General features: G+C 35.6%; 1 long non-coding RNA gene across 2 annotated transcripts in view; it reads left to right on the plus strand.

The window, feature by feature from the left end:
- The window catches only part of LOC149158561 (uncharacterized), a 70,911-nt gene extending 65,076 nt beyond the window's left edge, over positions 1 to 5,835 (plus strand). The window contains exons 3-4 of one of the 2 annotated variants that reach the window (XR_016262045.1): positions 5,242 to 5,376; positions 5,703 to 5,835. This is a non-coding gene — a long non-coding RNA (uncharacterized LOC149158561). Of the gene's footprint in view, positions 1 to 4,034; positions 4,313 to 5,241; positions 5,377 to 5,702 lie in introns of those variants that run through there. The other variant, XR_016262044.1, reaches the window with a different exon arrangement.
- Positions 5,836 to 6,000: the final 165 nt, after the last annotated feature.

Below are 6,000 nucleotides of genomic sequence, written 5' to 3' on the forward strand. Positions count from 1 at the left end.
TGCAACTTTCTGTGACTTCCCTTTGCCCTTCTTCATATGTGGACATTGAGAAGCAAAATGGCCATTCTTATAACAAATATAACATTTGATCTTGGTCATATTTCTCTTCTGCCTGGAATGTTGTTCCTCTCCCTCATTGTTGTTAGAAAATCGGAAAGGCAAAAAGCTTTTCTCTTGTTGATAATTACTTGTGATATCTTTGAGTTCTTATCATCTTTCTTATGTTCTTCTTTTATCTTAGTTTCATCAAGCAATTACCAAAAGCAAAGCACGAAGATAAAGTACACTAGATGTAGGCACTTTGCCAGGGCTAAAACCCCTCTATAGGGGAAAACCCAGTAAAAAACTCTTCCTTCAATGCATTCAAAATGAGATAGACCAAGACCTAAGACCAACAGACCTTTCTCCTCCACCAAGTTAGCCTTCCAATTAAATTCAACAACCTTTAGTAGTCTCTTCTTGTCCAACAACTTTAGCCCAGCAACAACCTAGAGATTTCGGTCCCCAGCAACATAGAATTTCGGCCCAACTTTAGTACTACAATTTCGACCCCTCCAGCAGCCTAGCAACTTCACACGTGAGAGAGAGTGAGAATTGTAACCTCTTGTGCTTGATAGAGACCTCCTTCTCCATCGCTAGCCCTTTCCTCTTCTTCCTTGAATTTCACACTTTTTCTGGCCCCAGAAGTTGCAGATCAAACTTGATGAGTGACTTCGGGTTGCTGCCTTTATATAAGAGTTTCTGCTCCTCAGTTAGGCTGACTTGTCCTTCTTTGAGGACGACTTGGTGGAGGAGGCCTAGGAGACCTAATTTTACATAAAATAAATTTCTTTCTTAACAAATAAATCCCAAGAAGGGTCTTTTACAATGTGACATGGACAAGGACATTTGACATAAACCCTAGAAGCCTGCAATTGAGGCTTTGACCTATAAATAATTGACCCAAGCATGAAACCCATGCTTTAATAAGTCAATTTTATTTATAATAAAATTTCTTTTTCTTTCTTTTGACAAATACAATGCATCATGAATGAAATACAATTATGAATACTGGCACTAGTCACATTCTTCAACAATTGTCACCCTTTTTGATGAAAATTTTCCCTTTGGTCTTCTTCATCTCACTGACCAGGACCAAGTTTTCATTTGTTGCTCCTCTCCGCTTGTTGTTCCTGGACTCTTTACGAGTATCCTCTTGGATGTAGTCATCCCAAAGTCTCTCCCACTTGGGAAGATACTTTTGGGCACAAATGCCCATGATGAATGGTTCCCGAGCCTTGGTGAACCCATTCAGAGCAACATTCACTAGCTCTGTATCTAGTACATCCTCTCCAATAACTGCAAGCTGGTCATGGATTTGTGTGATTCTCATAAGGCAGTTGGTCACATTGTTGGAGGGGTTCATTTTGCACTCTGAGCTTAGTTTTGAGAACCATTTTTTGACTCATGTTATCACTTTGAAAAAGTAATACTACGACATCAAATATCTCCTTATATTTGGTCTTTTTGCAACATGTGGAATTAGATGATCCTTAATAACGTAAAGGATCAACCTCTTTTCCTTTATGTCCTTATCCCATGCTACCTACACTATAGGGTCTACTACTGTTGGTGTCTGCATTCTCCCTAAGGTCTATGTTTGAGCAGGAGGGTCATACACGACTTCCCACAAGTATTGCTCTTCAAGATCTTTGAGATTCTTGCCTTCCATGGTAAGAAATTTGAAACCCCATCAAGTCGATCCTCAACTTTCACATTGCTTACAAACATGGCTGTCTTGAGCTTTGTCTTTCAAACTTGTTGAAGTAACTTGGAAAATAATAGATCTACTTTTCTCTCAGAACAAAATCTCTGACACCAAGTTAAATTATCCTAAAATCAACTATCTAAGAAAATAGATAAGATCTAGTTGGAATTATTAACTCTTGTATTTAGCAGAAAATGAGAAACGCAATCACACACAATGCACAATTATTTTTGCTCTTCTAGATTAGTTCATCATTGAAAACAAGAAAATCAATCACATAGTGCACAATTATTTCTGCTCTTCTGGACCTGTTCATCATTCAAAATATCTTTAGAACTTTTACAAGAGCTCCCTTACATGGAAAATAGCTCTGAGAAATTAACAAACAAATAATAAACCTGGAAAAATTTCAGTTTGCACAAAATCAAGGCATATCTACACGAAATGCGTGGTCTGCGCTGCAATTTGTTCGGCCTACTCTGCAATCCGTATTACTGTACGAATCCGTACAAATGACTGTACGTCCTCCTTTGCTGGGTTGTACGACTGCAATTCTCCTTGCTACTGATTGGATGTCTTCTTTTTGCTGAACTACTGCTAAAACTCCTTGCTAATGGCTGAAAATCAGACCTTTGATTTTTTTCTTCACTCATGTGACTTGTGAAATGAATGCTCTTTGTGTGTCTTTGTCGTTTGCCCCTCTTTCTTTTATAACTTTTCTCTTATGACTTTGGCATAAGCCAAAAACCTAATCTTCAATGGTTAAGATCTAATCGTGAAATCAATGACTCTCTTTTAATTAAATCATTAAGTGACCCACTTTAGTCACTTTATTAATTAAAAGTCACTTGAATTAAAAAATGTTCACTTTGTTAATTAATAAAGTGAACATTTAGAAAGCATAGGATACATTTAATGAAGATTTGCATAAGTAGATACTCTCTTGGAAATACTTGTATGAGCTACATCTATTTCCATTGCCTAGGAGCTTTGGGGTGGAAGAGGTTTGGGAAGGCAAAGCCACCTCTTGGTTGACCTAGGTCATAAATGGTCACATCTACGATGATCCATGATTTGAGAGCGAAAATAGATGTTGGGATAAACGATGACATGTGTGAAAGAAGACAATGTTAGATAGTGGTTACAATTTTAGTTTTAATATCCCACTATTATTGATTAGTGAATGTCCACATTGCCCATTTTCAATGTTTTAGGTTCATTTAAGCTTTGTTCGATTTTGATGATATGTCGGTATTTGTTGTGGCATGTCTTTTTTTGGATGCTAGAGGCCATCATTTTTGGTTTAGAGATGGATGACACTCGATATTATTTTGGTTATATGCACCCTTATATAATTGAAAACTTTTGCATATTTGTGTATAAATGGTTTGGATTCATATGGATGCACATGAATATATACATTTTTCTTTAAATTTTAAATATTTTATATATTCTTTGGCCAACTGGATTTTTGGTTTGGTTTTTTATTGGTTCGGTCCAATTTTGACTGCTTGGGGGGTCTATTGTTTGGTGAACTGTTTGGTTTTGCTAACATTGCCTCATATTGAGGCAGAGGGTGGGAAAATCACTACGACTAATGGTAGATAAATTCCATTAGAGGGGATGCTATCTGCTCTAGGGCAAGCCATAACTTCATCAAAAGGCATGGAAAATCCACCTATACTAGGCAAGGTAGGTGGGCAATTTTTTCAATTGAAAAATCAATAGTTCGTGGGCCTCAAACATGATTTCATGCAATTTCATGCATATGGGTTGACCGTTGAGTATTGAGTCATTGAACTAAAATAGGAAGAAATCTAGGAATAAATCTTTGGTTAGAGTGAGCGATGTATATTTTAGTGGAGGCCATATTAGCTCAAGAAGTTTATATTTAAACAGAACAATGAGAAGAGCTAATGCTATAAAATTGCATAATTACTCAACCATCCTAAGGATCACAATCTCTCAAGTTATAACTCTTCTCTCTCTAATTATGGTCTTAGTGATCACCCAATTCACGATAATCTTTATCTTCATTATGCAAGAATATCAATAATGAGCGTAGTAATTAATATTGTATTTTTCCAATTTATGAATATACTAAATTTACTTGTATTTCTTCAGTTTATGAATTTCGTCTTTGTGATTTCTACGTTAAATTTATACTTTTGAATTTCTTTTCACTGAAAAGCGTTGCCCAATATATCATTTTCATTGTGAGAGATAATTTCATATATTTGTAACTTTAATTTGCTTGTCTTGCCATGTCAATTGGTGATTGTGGAAGGAATTGACAACAAACTTCAAATGGTCTCATGTGAGTAGATGATTGAACTGCCCTATTGTATTCATGTTGAATGTAAGCTTTCATCCCATGTTTTGGGATGCTTGTGATTATATCCCCTCAATAAATGAACGAGTATTGTGTTTACAATTTTTGTGTATCCATTTACTTGGGTATGGAATGAGTGGATTTGTATCCACACCTTCTCAAGGAAATTTTCAGTTGTCTTTTGGGCTTTGATGCTCTTCTTACAATGAGTAAGAGCAAACACTTATTGAATCTATCCATTGCCACTAACATATCTTGAATCATCTTGATCTATGCTCATGTCCTTTCAACAATTTTCCTTTGATGCTTCCTCCTTGTTTGGATCTTAACACCATTAAAAGAACTTTTTACTCATATTTACCAACCTTCTGGCTTGATTGGCACCTAATGACACAACCTGACATTCAATTTCATCAGTATACTTGAGTAGTATTAAATATAAACATGTATTTCTTTGTCACTTGCATATTGGTGTCTTTGATTTTCGAATCCAATGGATATGTTTGAGAATGGGCATGAGACTCCAAGTTGCACCATTTGGATAGTGGGAAAAGATCGACATATTATTTGTGATCTGAATCTTTGGTAGGAAAAGTGTTTCTCTTTCCTCTTCAATTTTTTTCTTCCCTTCTTTTTCCATCTGTAAGGCTGATTTTTGTTCACCATTGGGCAGATTTCTCTTGCTCATTGCTAGATGATTTGTTTTTCTCTTTCAAGACTGATTTTATTTTGCTTGTGGATAGATCCTCTTGCACATACATGACTGATTTTTAATACTTGCAACCATTAATTTGCATATTTAGCTTTGATTTTCGGGCTGGGCATGCCAATTTTACACCTCTAAATTGCATTCAATTGCTTCACCTCCAACTTGAGCGGTCATTCCTGGCTTCACATCTTTGTTTTTATTTTCCCCTTTCTGAGTTCGTTGATGATGCAGTGCTTGTAATGATGTTTTGGGTCTCTACATGCATGAGATGTTGCAAATGCATTTTCTTGCCTCTCAAAATTGCTTCATATGTTTTGCTTATTTGTCATCTCCATATACTTTTTCATGGAAGTATCATCTAAATTCCTTGGAGAAGAATTATGACTAATGGCACAAATCTGAACTCACATTTTTGTCACTTGCATATTGGTGTCTTTGATCAACCAATCCAAGGTGTGTGCTCGAGGATAGGCATGAGTCTCCAAGCCAAGTTGTTGCACCAATGATTTGGAAATCATTTTTTTTGCAAAATTGTGATCAACAAGAGTCGACGCCTTCAGTAAGAAGAGTTGATTATTCAAGCCTTTGGTAAGATGAGTATTTGTCTTTCCTGATTCTTTTTCTTTTCCCTTTTATGATTTTTGAAATTTAATCAAGGTTTTTTTGATTTTTGTTCTTCATTGGCAGATTTATATTGGTCATTACTAGCTGATTTATTTTTCACTGTTTTTTTTTGGCTTGTTCATGGTTTTTCTTGCTCATACAAGACTGATTTTTCTTTAGCCATAGCTGATTTTTCATGCTTGCAATTGCTTATTTATTTATTTTGCATAATGGGGTTGGTTTTAGGTCCATAAATGTAAGTTTTGCACCTCTAAATTGCTTTAAACTTCTTCTTTGTTTTTATTTTTTAGATGGGTAAGAGGGTGGAGCTTCCAACATGCCATCTTTTTATATCCATCAATACAATGCTACAAGGCTCACAATGACGTACACATGTTTTTTCTGGCCTTCCAAAAATATGTGATTGTAATTTTGTTTTCGAAATTGCTTATCTTGATCCAATGGCACCCCCTAGTTCTATATAGCTTGTTTTTTGGAAGCATCATTAAACATAATTATGACTAATGGCACATCACATTTGATTTCCTTGATATACTTGGAAATAGTAGCAAATATGAACTTGTATTTATTTATCACTGTCATATGATA

Source organism: Pinus tabuliformis, chromosome 5_2 (assembly GCF_031772625.1).
Source record: "Pinus tabuliformis cultivar Carrire ecotype Pingquan chromosome 5_2, CPIR1, whole genome shotgun sequence".
NCBI lineage: Eukaryota > Viridiplantae > Streptophyta > Pinopsida > Pinales > Pinaceae > Pinus > Pinus tabuliformis.